This window comes from Cinclus cinclus, chromosome 1, assembly GCF_963662255.1.
Source record: "Cinclus cinclus chromosome 1, bCinCin1.1, whole genome shotgun sequence".
NCBI lineage: Eukaryota > Metazoa > Chordata > Aves > Passeriformes > Cinclidae > Cinclus > Cinclus cinclus.
Genome location: NC_085046.1, coordinates 78,639,055 through 78,653,701, shown reverse-complemented (window position 1 = coordinate 78,653,701; position 14,647 = coordinate 78,639,055). Strand labels below are relative to the sequence as shown.

Genomic DNA, 14,647 nt, shown 5'->3' with positions numbered 1-14,647 from the left:
TTTTCCAGTCAGTGGCAGAGACAAATTTTCTGTTCAAATCCAGAAGCACATGGTCATTATGAATATTTTTAAAATCAGTGTTGTAGGCAGCTAAAGTCAGGATGTGTTTATTATTTACAGTTTTTAGTTTAGCAAGAAGAAACCATACTGAAGCCTCGGTGCTGGGTTTGGATTTTCCCCCAAACTTGAAAATGTGTGTTAAGAGTTTAACAGAGCAGCTGAAGCAAAGTGTATCTTTTCTTGTAATAAAATTGTCTTGTGGTTTGAATGTCATCTTTTTAAAAATTGCATCTCCAAAATGCATGAACCACATTCAATATTTCATTTTAACTCCAAAATAAATACTGTCAGTCTTCATTCTTCAGCTCTTAACACTGAAATTCCTTCTTGTCTTGTTGGTGGCTAAGTTGAAGCTAATTAAAAATTGCTCAGTGTACTTTTTTTGTTGCTGGTAACTTCACCTGCTTAGGCTCAGGGTGTTGAGTTCAATGTCTAGGAAGTAGTTTTCAAATGCAGTTTTAAACTTGTGTAAAGTACAGATTTAAGGCATATGTGTGATTTCAAAATAGTTCAGTTATCCTGAATAAAGATTTGTCCAGTCAAAGCACAGGAAAGACCTACCTTTTCGTTTTCCCCCCCCTTTGGAAAATTTGGATTTCTTTACATTTCATCAATATTACAGCAGTCTCACCTCTCACCCTTTTATGTTAGTGCTAGTACGGCAAAAATGTATTTTGGAGGCTTCACTTTTCTGAAAAGCACCTGATTTTGAAGAAAAGGTAAAGCTGGAATTTTGGTGCCACAGAAGACCTGGTCTCTCCCTCTTCTTTTGTGAGGATTTCACGGTGTTTGAAGGCTTCCTTGGCACAGGATAAACCTTTATTTTGGGCCTGGTTTTGTGAGAAGGCAAGATATAACTATGTGATGGTCCCTTGAAATTATTTTGTGGAGGAGCTTGGCATGGTCGCTGGGCTGTAGGGGTGCTGCTGCCTCACTAAGTGATATTTCTTTGTGTTCACAGCAGCCCTTGTGGTGTTAGTCCAAACCCTGATTTTGGCCAGGGATGGAGCAGGGAGAATTGCAGACGCTTTTTAAAGGATTAGTCAGAAAATACCCAAGGATACCCACATGCCTCAGAGACAGGAGGTGATGTACCTAGGAGGGACAGGAGATAAATGCAGAAAATTCTCCCTGGGGCTTGGCTGATTTGCATCTCTCTTGATGAACCACAGAATTTTGGGTCAGCTCTGTGTCAGCCATGGCCAGTGAGTGAGGAGGATGGCTGGAGCACTGCTGGAAGCTGTGTATGCTGAACAAGTGCTGCTGGGAGGGAAAAATGAAAAGCGTGAAAGAAATAGAATGAGTCCCGGATGCTTTCATCATACCCCAGTTTTGCATTAATTCTGAGGTTAAGTGCCTTGGGAGGCCAATTAACCAAAACATCATCTCTTAGTGAAGCTTTTGGCCATAGTTCAATATTTTATTGAAACTAGGAGGCAACTAAGTTGTAAACTTGTGCAGCCCATTCTGTGATTCTGTGATCTTAAAGAACCTGAAAATTACCATATTTTGAGTTTCAGATGACAAATACAGCATTTAGTTATGAAGGATTTTTTAGCTATCTTTCAGATGGCTTCCAAGCATCAGAAAATGCAGTTAAATAAGCTCTGTTCTTCTGGAAATTTTTTGATTGTCACACTTGCCTGTGCTGGTGGGTTACCCCTGGCCAACAGCCAAGTACCCACTCACTCACTCCCACACCAGCAGGATGGGGGCAAAGCCAGGAAGAAGAGGACCAAGAAAGCTTTTAGACTCTGATAAAGACAGGGCAATCATTTCTCATGGACTGTTATGGGCAAAACTTTAACTTAATTTAATTGAGGAATTTAACTTATTTAACTATTGACAATTAGCATTAGTATTTAATTACAGATTTAGGTATTGGGAAATATAAAAAACCACAAACATTAGAATACTAAGGGAAAAAAAACACTCCTCCCTTTCTCCAGGCTCAACTTCACTCCAGACTCCTCTTGCTTGTTACCACCTCAGGTCATGCTCCTTGCCATCAGTGAGGCAATGAGCAGAGTGGGGGGTTGTGCAGTCAGAATCTGGTGATTTTTCTCTGCCTCTCACTGCCTCTCTATGCTTCAGTGGGAATCCTTCACTGGCTGCAGTCTTCTCCTTCTAGGGTGTACCAGTTCCAATGCTGGCTTGGAATAAGTAAGTTCTAAAACACTTGGTATATTACATGTTAATTACCAATTTTATAAATGTCTGTTCAACTTCATATAGCTTCTCTCCATGCTACTGGAAGGGGGGAAAAAGGTGAAAAAGTAAAATCTATGTTATTGTTGTCTTCCCTCTTTGGTGTTTTAATGTGCTATAACACATGCCTGTATTTCTACAGGACATGGATTAGAACAGAACAAAAGTGTCTGAAGGAAGAGGCTCAGGAGGTAAGGGATAAAAATCAGTCCTGGAATGATTCTGAACCTCACACAGGAGATACCTGGGAGCTCAAGCAATGACCTAAGGGCAACAGGAGGTATGGAAAAGACATGGCTAGGAGAAGCAAGCAAATTCATGGAGGAAGACTTAGCAAGTCCACAGATACTTTTTAGTCTGAACTGCTGGTCTATGACTAGAGATGTGAAAACTTCCCAGGATACTATCCACAGAAAGTGTACTTGCAGCTCTTCTTCCCTGCAACCAAAAACATGACACGTGGATAGCCCATGACTACTGTAATTGAAACAGCTCTCAGCTGCCCCTTCAAACTAGAGGACTTCACCACTTGTGAGGGTTCTCCAGAAGAGCAGAGGTGTTTCTTGTCTTTGCTGTATTGATGGCTTTCCTTAAGGTTACCTCTTGTTTGTTGGTTGGGTCCCCACATTTGGCATTTTCAGTGCTTCAGTTGCTGCTGTAGGAGGGATGATACAGCCAAGAAACACTTCAGCCACATTGTTTAAGTTCTGAAGGAGACTGGAGTGAAGCCATGTGCTTTTGTTACACGGGCTGTGAAAAGCCCATCAGGATCAAATTGGACCAAATCTCTGTCTTCAAGATCCCCAGAGGTATATTCAGAAAAATATCTAACCCCCTCATTTAACCTTTGCAGCTTAGCTTTGAGCACAAGAGCTTGAGAGTCCTCAACGACAGACATCCAATCCTCAACACATTTTCTAAGTAAGGAGAAGAGCGGGAATCAAACTTCAGGCTGAGCAAACCCAACAAGGTGAATTTCTTCACATCACAACGCATAGTGTGAGCATGACTCAGGAAGGCTGCAGGTAGAGATACCTGAAACAGAGACATTCCTTTGGGCTTCTCCCAAAGTCATGGGAGAACATAAAACTGTTCAGTAGCCACCATGGGTGCTCTATGCAGTTTAGTAGCACAAGGTATCCATGAGTGTTGGACAAAAGATGTGAGCAGATCATGTTGGTTTGGATTTTTCAAGAACCCATGCAAACTAAACAAGATTTTAGTTCTGTTCTGGGCAGCTCTGGAGGTTCTGCCTTTCTACACAGTTTTTTTTTAATTACTTTGAATTACTCAAAGGCAGGAAGAAAAAAAAAGGTACGATAGTTCAAACTGTAGAAATGTTACTACAAGCATATCTGTAAAAGGGATGAAACATTTTTTTCATACTGTAAGAGTGGCTTAATAGATGCAATTCTCAGCAACGCTAGTCAAAAAATATGGTTGCAATATTCGGTCCAGCAAGTGTAACTCACCTAGAGATCCAGAGTATACTGCACAGAATAAGTATGATACACTTAGGATCAAACTGGGGCTGTTTGAGTTACAGCTGCTCAGAGCCCAGCACTTTGGAAGTGCAAGAAGAGGGGAAGAAAGTAAGATATATTATTTAAATAGAAAGAAAAGAGAACATAATTTGTGTGGAAAGCCACCAGCCTATTTATCTTACTGTCCTTTTCAAAAAAAAGACATAAACCTGAACAAAATTCCAGTACAATTGAGTGCATAAAATACTGGTTTTGATGAAGAGTTTATTACATAAATTAGTATCAGTCCACTGACTGTACCTTTGTGAGTCACAAATGTGAACTATTAATAGAAAAATGCATGGATATTAACAGTGGTTTCATGACAGGTATATTTTTGAAGCTGTTAAATAAAAAGGAATTATAGCTGAAGATAATTTTAGTGCCCTAGATGCATGTAATTTAGTAATAAAGCAAATGTCTCCTCTGAAATGCTGCCAGCAATTAGAAATTCCCAGTTTCTTGCCAAGCATTAAAACCTGCAGCCTTTGAGTGGAATCCCTTCTCCTCCTGCATTTCTGATTTCAGTCAAGACTATAGAGTCGACCCTTTAAGTTTTTTTTTCTTTAACAGTTTTTGGGGAAACTGAGGGGGAAACTTTTAGGGTATTGTCTATATCCATACTTTTAAAAGCATATCACTTTTATCAGCTGTCTGGCTACTTCTACCTGTCAGGGAATCCTGATACACCTTTTTCTGTTTGACTAAAAGGCCAGACAGCATGTATTAATTTTCCTAACAGAACATGATCAAATCACCCTTAACTTTTTCCTGGGTAAACTGAACAGATACCACTCACTCATTTAAGCTTCATCTTCAGTCTTCTAATTTCTCCCATAATGTGATTATCAATTCCTCCTTGTATTACAGATATTAGCACAAGGCTTAGCATTTGCTTCAGTCTTGCAAGAGCACATTGTAAAGAGAAAATTAAAAAAAAAAATTCACTTCTGCCTGGCATTACTTTGTCTTGACACCCAAAAATTGCAACAAGATCTATCTGTTTATTCTCAAAAGTTCTGGCTTTTAGCTGAAATGTAAATGAGCATTTTCCACACTCCAAGGCAAAATCTATCTCTAAGAGGCAAGGTTGGTCTGAGATGCAGAAGACATTTCACAGGCAGTGTTGTCAGTCAGTAAGATGGGTAGGGGAGCACCAAAAACTGACAGTATTTTAGGTCTGGGATACCCCAAAGCCTTTGGCCATTTCTCTGTGTACATCTGGCTGCAAACCATCAGGGACTATGGCTGTTCTTGAGCCTGACAGCAGCACATATGCACCCACCTTATGTATTTGGTATGTTTTGTATCTCCAGATGATTTGTGTTACCATAGGACCTTCCATGTAAATACCTGCAGAAACTTGGACTGGGTAAATTAAGGTCATCTAATGAAAACCATATGTGCATGTTCTTGATGTAATAGCACAAATCAGGACTATAAATGTTGTTTAGCTTATTCTATGATCTGAGCAAGGAGATCACAGATTAGGTTTGGATCTAGGTTTTTATGATTGATTGATTCCAATAAAGATAAACCTTAGAAAAGATATCTGACACTGGTAGTCAAAAAAGAAATACCTGAAAATTCAGAGAGACAAATGAATAATCCAGAGGGGAAAAAAAACAAAACAACATCAAAACTAAACACACACAAAATAGCCCCAAAACCCCAGAGAAAGAACCCCAAACCAATGAACATCAGAAGAATAATGCAAAAAACAACAGTTTAATTACTTGTTGCTAAAACAGATGACTAGTTTTCCCAAAGGCAAACAGAAATAGAAGCCCACTATTACTTTACCACTCATCCTAGGCATAAAAAATGTGCCATAATGACAGATAGAAAGGATTTGCTCCAATGTTACAGAATTACCAGCATTTTTTGTGTCTTTGCACTCCCTACACTTCAAATACTGCAGGCTCCTAGATGCTACACTGTTCAGGCTCAGTCTGGTGAATAATTCTCAAGTTCCAAGTAGACTCCTTACCTGGAAGATTTAAGAAAGTAATAAAAATCTTTAAATTGGAGAAACTTCTCAGGAAGCATAGAGATCAAAAAGTTTTCCAAGTCTTTGTACAAGACCCTGCAAGCATTGTTCCAGAGGAATTTGTCAGTACTGAACCCTGTAGCTGTGAGGTGAGGATAGCGCTGTGAGCTGGTGTTCAGCAAGAAGCAGGTGGTTAAGACCTAAGAATAGATGATCAGATAAGAGCATCCGAGTCTGGCAGCTCCAAATGTTTGCAGATGATGGCAGTAAACAAATGGCAGAAATATCCTGAAGCTTCTTCCTTTCATAAAGTTACTCTATCCGAACAGGCTTTGGACATTTGTTTCAGGAGGTTCTAGAAATATCAGCTGCATGTAGCAATGAAGATTTTGTCTATAGAAATTGTCCACACATTTATTCACACGATGTACAAATACCCAAAGTGAAGACCTCCTGGAAAAGTACCTGCTGAACCATTGTTGGGGGTTGGTTCTTTCCCTTTTCCCTCTGTGGAATTTTCCCCATTGTCATGCTAAGATACCTGTTGACTGGGCCCTGGTGACAAGGGGGAGGGGAGGGGAGGGAAGGGAAGAGAGAAACCCCGCGAGATTCAAACAGCCAGAAGAGGAAGCGGAAGGTTCTGGCTCGGCCCATTTCCCCCGTGGAGTTGGGATGAGAAGGATGATCGCCGCCTCTGTCCCATCCCTGCCATCCCAGTGTCAGGAGCCATCCTCACTGCTGTCAGACCCTGCCCTGCTGCCTTCTCACTGTAACCTGCCACCATCCAGCACTCTGCTGAGCACCAGGACCCACACCGTGAGCGGAGAGCTCTCTCTCCATCTCTCTCTCCCACTGGGACAGCGCTGCCATCACCCCCAGCCCTCCTGCGGCTCTGCGGGACCCGCCCGCCCCCAGCACCGGGAACTGCAGCTCAGGGAAAAGGTGCCTGCAGCCAAAAAACACTGGGACTGAGTTACTGTTCTGTTTGTGGGTAATTTCATAGCTGTTGTTGTTCTTGTTTGTTTTGTTAGATATACTAGTAAAGAATTGTTATTCCTACCCCATATCTTTGCCTGAGAGCTCCCTTAATTTCAAAATCATAATAATCTGTTGGGAGGAGGGATCACATTTTTCAGTCCAAAGGGAAGCTTCTGCTTTCCTCAGCAAACACCTGTCTTTCAAACCAGGACAACCATAATACTTCTATTATTTTTATTATTTTGACATAATTTCTTTTCTTTGATGTGGCTAATCCAAATAACCCAACAGATTTAAAATTAAACCTGTTTCATAAGGAATGTTTCATTATTTGGGCATGGTAGCTGCCTCTCTTCTACCCATAAAAGTTCACAGCAACTTTTGAACCTTAAGTGAGAGATGAGACAGGGTACGGTAACTATTTGCTAGGTAAATATATCTGCTTATTATTTTTATATGAGAATGATAAGCCCAGAAACCTGTAAATGTAAAAAAAATCCAGAGGAGGCATTAATGTTTGAGATAGAATTGCGGAACATTTTGGTTTTATGTGGAGACTGATAAGGCCTGCAGAAAATGTCAAACTAGGAACAAGTGAGTTTCACTGCCCACAGCAAATTGTGTCTGTAAATAAAATCTTTGTTAAGACACTACATGGATCCCTTGGAGCACAACAATATAGTTTATGTAAAGGACCTGAAGGTATTTCCTGGGCTATATTTGCCTTTACGCTTGATTCTTTGGCAGTTCAATGACAGAACTGGAGGAAAATTTCCCCTAAAGACAACAGAAAGATTAGTTTACCCCCTTCCTCACTACAGGTTGAAGAGCTCCAGAAAAAGAAAACATTATGTCTTGTCTTCTGCTGTGTTGAGTTTCCAGAAGATTCACTTAGACTCCTCCTTCAGAGAGAAAGAAACAACTTCAGAACTTTTTCCATCACAAAAGCTCCAAAATCAAGCAGGCCATTATGCTTCAGACCCAGCCACTAAATCGATCAGAATTGGGTAAGGCCATAGTGTTTCCAGTACTGTTATGCTCCTTTTCATACTCAGTAATGTGAGCTATATGTACTTTATTTTTGTGATTTTCTTAAGGAAGTAAGCTCCTCAGAGACCTAGTGCTACATCCTTCCAAAGGATCTCTGCTTTACGGATCTCTCTGCTCTAGTCTAGTTCAATATATCTTATGGATCAGTTCAGCCTTCCTATTGATCCTTTTTCTTCAAACTGAAAATTTTCTGTATGTATTGAGAAGGTTTAAGAACAGTGCCATGGTAAAGAGTTTATGCTGTGGCTGAAGCTGAAGGTCTCCTTCTTGGTGGAAGCTAGTGTACATTGCCAGCTGCACTCTAAGCAAGCAGCGACTTATACCATCCCCAAAAACAATTCAAGTGCCACAGATGGCAGAGGGGTAATGGATGAGAGCTTCAGTAACCTGGTATCGCCTGTTGAGGAAAGCTGGTGCAAAGTCAAGCTGGAAATGGAGATGTGCTTCTTGTCAGGGAACAAGGAGCAAAGGCAGCTGACAGGAGCTACCATCAACAAGCAGGAGTCTGAGGAGCTGGTCAGCTGGAGAGGAGCTGTACAGCAGGTATAAACACATTCCTTGTTCCAATCAGGTATGTGCCAAGGCAGCCACATCCAAGGAACTTCAAAGGCTTGTTCATTAGGTACACTTATGAACATCAGCTGAGAAGGATTTGTTCCAAATGAGTGGATTGAGTTCACTTGATTAATGAACTGAGAAAGATCTTGAGGCTGATCTGTTGACTTATTAATGCAAAATAGTAGTTCTCTTTTGGAAAACAGTGACACGAAAAATTAATTTGAGCACCGTTATAAAAAACCCTCAGCTTCTTGATTTTTGATACTAAAAATAAAATTTTATCATAGTGCTGGTGTACTCTGAGATATTCTTTGGAATGTTTCATTAGTTCAGTAACCCAACATAATGTTGCTTTTCTTGATGTTGTGACCTTAATGGCACACCACCTCATGAAGTACATCTGACTGCAAAAGACACCTCTCATTAGATTTTCAGCCAGGCTTTCCACCTGTATAACTGATTAGAGTGGTCTCTCCATGCTCCTTGGTGAGTGTCCAGATGAGCTTTTATCGCATGACCTGGCAAATGTGATGCATGCAGACATGTCAGAGTCCCTGGGCAGAATGTGACAACTCACCACTTGACTTCACTTTGATCTCTTCTCCAGTCAATCCATATGGTGAGTTTGCTTCTTACAAAGTTCGTCTTTCATCTCCTTTGTTTCAGTCAGGAGGTTAAGTAGGTTCATGACGATAAAAATGCAAGCAACTTTGGCAGATTTAATGTTAAAAAATGGAGCACAAACTCTAATCCTAAACTTTCTTTTTAAACTTAAAGAAAAATTAATATACAATCAATCAAGGAAATACATGCTTGATACTAGGGGTGGGGAAGATGAGCCCACCCGCATTTGTATGTTTATTCAGTTTCTGTCTTATAAAGCCTGCCAGAATTTTGCATTAGTATCACTATTTGCCTTCTGGATACAATATAGCCTGTCTTTTTCTTTTTCTTTCTTTTTTTTTTTTTTAAATGCAGAAACTGGAAAGCAAAAAAAAAAAAAAAGGTATAGAATACATAAATGTATTTAAGTTTACATTTAGTTAATTGATTGAACCACTAAGGGTGTCCTTGGTCTGGGCAACAGTCAGGACATACTGCTGGCTTACTCTGACATAATTGCTGAGAATGTTGGTTTACTGAGAGCACTCTAAAAATCTTTCTGTAATTATTTTCTAATTAGAGCACATGAGGTACTATTCATTTAATAATGAAAAAAAATAGCTACATTATACTGTAATCCCTTTTAATAATTTTTACCAAATTCATAACCAATTTGCCCATTTTAAGGATGTTTTTTCAAATATGCAAACAACTTGTTAAAAAGAAGAAGTGAAGCTGGTTTTTAAATGTGCCTTTGTTTCTTCTTTTTTTGAAAGCTTGTAACTTTAATTGTTTAGACTGGTGCATGTGAAAAAATAATGGCAGGTTTTTTACTTGTGAACAGCCATAATTTTTAGCAGTGATGTATATTTTATATTGATATGACTCACGCATTCTCCATTTTATTCTCCATTTTCTGTTTGAAGGACTGAAAAATCCCCACTCACTACACCAAAGCCCAAAACCTACATATTTTTCTCAGTCATTTAAAAAAGGAACAAAGGGTGCTGGAAACACCTTTCTGCTTGATGGACAGCAGCATGCCAATTTAGAGCTTGCTCTAGGGACATCTAAAACTGGAAACTATAAAAGTGGAAAGCAGCATCTCTATGAAGTGGAGAGGAATGTGGGAGCCAGGGATGAGACCTCATGGAGGTATGATCAAAGCTCTGTTTATTAGGTGCTAACAGTAACAATATATAGAAAAAGTCCAGGGTACACGCGATACTAGGCATACAAGGACTGAATAAAAGCAGTTGTCCACGCGCTTGCAGAATACATGCGATTGGTTATAGCTCATTGTTCACGCGCTCTTACGGCATCTTCCCACCCCTTGGCTCAAGCAACCTAGCAGTCTAGTCTAGTCACGTCCCTTCTACCTGTTTGCTACTTTGCTGTACTTTCCCTGCACATCTGCCTATTGATTTGCTACTTTAATGTACCTTCCCATCCTCTTACTGTTGCTACTTCAATATTCTTTACCATCCGCTTACTGTCGTTACTTTAATGTTCTTTCCCTATATTTCCATATATTTCATTCAGGGATAGCCCAGTGTCACCATTCTCCCAGTCATATACAGGGATGTACATTTTAGTCTCAGTGAGAACATTATGTCCTTGTTCGGCCATAATTTCCTCAACATCTCTATATACCTGTTTTTATGTACCAGGGAGATGTATGTTCTTAGGAATACATGTCCAAAACCTCTACCAAATTCAGGGATGCTATAGGAAAGAAAACACTCATGGATAATATGTAATTACACAAGTCTTTAATGGGTATTGCATTGCCCATTTGGCTCTTACTGGTGGGTTTTCCCCATCTATTTTTCTTCTGAACAGTATTCCCCTACAGTTACAAGAACAGATCACCCAAAGCTTTCTAATCTAAATTCTGAAAAATGTGCAGCAATTGAAGTAGTGCAATGTAATTAGCTTAGCAAAGAAGATAAGAACTTCTGGAAAGCACTAAGATGCATTAAATAAGGTAAAAAAAAAATTCTCATGGTGTTTGATGGGTTCTTCTTGCATTAAAATCTGAGCTGCTAGTGTCCCTTACCAGAAAGTACCATGTACAAAAAGGAATATTTCAGACTTATAAAATATGATCCCCTGTATTGCACAGAATGTCTTTGTTGTGTGTTTTCATAAACTTTGTTAATTAGCTTAGTGGTTGTTCCTTAGACTTAGTAAAAGATACAGGGAACTTACAGTAGGAAATAAACTGCTCAACCTATTCCAGGTGGAATCAACAACGCAGAGATGTGTTCTTGCAAAACTGTGAGTTATACTTATAACACAGAATTGCATTAGATTAGAACTAGTGCTTGCTGATCTTCATTCAGATTTACATGATCATGGTGTATATCTTAGTACCTTGGGATTGAGAACTGAAATCTCAATTTTATTTTCAGCCAGGAGGCTGGATCTCACCTCTCCCATAGGTATAGGAGCTATCCAGACACTCCACTGGAAATCACGACAACAGAAGAATTAGACTTCTAAGGGAAATAGTCTGAGCTACTAATAGATGACATACAGGACAACAGGCATGGCTTGTGGTTTTTACTGTAGACTTCAGTGATACTTAGTTCACTGCCTACTTTGAAAATACAAGTTTGAAAATACAAGTTTTCAGTGTTTTGGAAATAATCTTGGGCTTACATGTCTAAATTCTGCTTAAGCCCCATTCTCAAAAAAAAAAAAAAAAATCCTAAAGAGTAGCATTAGTATTTTAATATCTTCAAGAGAAGAAAACAGCTGCTCCATTTTTTTTCTGAATAGAGATGTCTGTCTTCCTTAATCTTAATATACAGTGACTTTTTATGAAAAAGTCAACATTGTTCTCTCAAATTAACTTCAGAAACTCAACAGAATCCTGTGGACAATCTTCTTATGACCTATGATTTCAATATTTTTCCTATTTGTTCACACACATTTATTATTTACTAATACTGAAAAGCTAGAATCTACCTCTGCCCTGAAGACTTTGAAGAGGGTAACTGGCTCTTATTGGAAAGTACAGCATTATCAATGGATAGGATTGATCATGTAGGGGCCAAGCTCCAAATTAAAGTAAATATGACTAACATGCTCCACCAGCCACACAAAACACTAGGAGCAGCTGTGTGTAAAAAAAAAAAAAAAAAAGCACTGCATAGTTGTTTCATCTAATGCACTGAATAGTTTAGGTAAACCTGTTTTTTTCAGAAATGTTACATAATTTGAGAAAATTACTCTTTTTAAAAAAAAATAAGCATACCTATTAGAATATGAAACTGAGTACAGAAATCATGAATGTGTCTATTTGTTTTGAGGGGCTTGTTTGCTTAAAAATCCCAGAAAAAAAGAAGTGTTCATCACTTATAGTCTTTAGAAAGCAATCTTCAAGACTTTATGCTGAAGTCCTTTTGTCTTTTCTGCTTCCTTGTACTTGTAACACAAAGATTCTTTGCTTTGTTTAACCTGCATTATTGTATACATATTTGCATAAATAGTGCACTTTCATTATCCCTGTTTCTTTTCCTTTAATTTTAAAATTTTTATTGTTGTTGCATGTTCTTAAACAGCTACTGCCTTCAGTCCCTAAGACACTGGCTTTAGCTTGCAAGCTAAAACTATTCACAGAATTTCTTCAACCTGGAAGGCAATGACTAATACACAAGTCTTTTGGCACACATGATCTTGTGAAATGTGTCATGGAACTTATCCAGTATGTCCAGATATCATGTATGTGGCATACCTAATGCATATCAACACAAATACCCCTTGCTGAGAAATTAAATGTCAAATATGCTTGCAGTATATTGTTTACAAGAGGTAGAGAGAAACCTTATTTTTAGAAGTAGTTTACATAAAGGCAGAACTGATGAATAGTCCCTTGAATAACTTTTCTCAATTCAACTATGGCATATATCCAATCTGAAGATTATGAATTTTTTCCCAGTTTTTCTTGAGGGCAGAGCATCGGGTGGAGAGAACAGACTTTTCTGTTAAATTTATTTGTTCAGCTGATAACATTTGGGATACTTTATTTTAGTTAATGCAAACACAAAGTTTCATCAGGAAAATACCTTCTTTGGGTGTTTAATTTTGGTCTTTTTGTGATGCAGACAAAAATAATTTAATCTTGTTATTAAAATAACATCTGTAAGCAGCTAAATACCAAATGACAGGGACTGCACCCATTCTCTCAAGTTCATAAGGCAAGCACTACTGTAGTGCAGCCTGAAATAGGATATCATGGCATGGTTTTCATTTAATACTTCTTGAGAAAGGAAATACAATTTGCTGTTCAGGAACTTTCTGTTACAAGGAAACACTTCCAAATAGAACACACACAGAATCTGAATTTTCATTTCATAACTCAGGTACAGTTCAATTATTTTGCAGGGTCATTTTGCAGCACTCCATTGTGATCATCATGATGAAACAGCAACAGAAGGTTGCTGCTTCACCTATTCTGCTCTGTAGTTCTCTGAAGGGTAATAAAATGATCAGCCAAAATATCTCTGCCTTAAAGTTGCTGAGAGAACAGCAAAGGTAGGTAAATAAACAAAGTACCTAATCTTAAAAAGGAGGCAATTGTAATGCCTTTTAAATGCTACTAAATCTGAATTATTTAAATGATGGGAACATGGGCAACAGGTAGGTATATTTCAAGTAGACTGTTAGATAGTGAGTAATTCTGGAGTGGCCAGTGGGAAACAAGAATGCACATTGAGACATCCCTGTTAGTCAAACAGTTGCTCAAAGATCTTTTCCAAAGGAGATGTCATTGTCAAGAGCAATCCAACTTAATGTGATCCATGAGAAGATCAATCATTAAAAGAGACCTAAGGTAATGTGAGGGGTTTTTCTGCTTTTCTTCAAACATTCATGATACTTCCACAAATCTCAAGGATAAAAGAAACAGAAAAGGCTTGTTCACAAAAATGCCAATCAGTTTTATATTAAATTTCACGATGTTGCAAATTACTTATCATTGCAATTTTAACTTTTTAGAGGTTACTACCTGACCTCCAACTTTAAAAACTTCTCCCAGTAATGTTTGATACTCTAAATACTTGTTAGTTTGAATTCCTTTGCGGAAAAGCACATTTGTAGTAGTTATTTGCCTCCAGTCTCAGCATCACTTGTCATACTCAGAGAAAGCATATTCTTATGAGGGAGATTTCAGAAAAAAGACAAACACTTCTTCATTTTCAGGCCCTATTTCAATGTGAAGACACCTTCAAATGCCTGAACTGCAGCAAACTTTTCTATCACGGTACAGATTCTACTGTTCTGAGTTTTGGGGGGGGTGTTGTTGTTGTTTTGTTGTTGTTTGTTTGGGGTTTTTCGTTTGTTTTGGATGCGCTTTTAAAGTTGTGGTAGGAGGTGGTTTTGTTTGCTTTTGGTTTTCTTGTGTACTTTTTTCGTTTTGTTTGTTTGTTTTTTAATAACGACATGTTTCAGCAGCATATAATTTTTAAAGTTTTCTCATCTTCTCTTCGTGTGCGCGTCTCTTCTGCCTGGAGTTCCATAAAGGTGTATCAAAATGTAGTCATGTACTTCTTTGCGCCCAGAAGAGCGACTCCCACCCTCTGCCAAACTCCATACGGGCTCCAAACACAAACACAGATACACTCGGCATTCTTAGAGCACCTCCTTTTACAGGGAACATCGGGCAGCCGGA

General features: G+C 38.7%; 1 protein-coding gene across 1 annotated transcript in view; it reads left to right on the top strand.

Moving 5' to 3' along the window:
* OTULINL (OTU deubiquitinase with linear linkage specificity like) overlaps positions 1 to 6,240 on the top strand; it is a 31,788-nt gene extending 25,548 nt beyond the window's left edge. The window contains exon 9 of the transcript XR_009933598.1: positions 2,411 to 6,240. The gene's annotated coding sequence lies outside the window, so the exon portion shown is untranslated. The remainder of the gene's footprint in view (positions 1 to 2,410) is intronic.
* Positions 6,241 to 14,647: the final 8,407 nt, after the last annotated feature.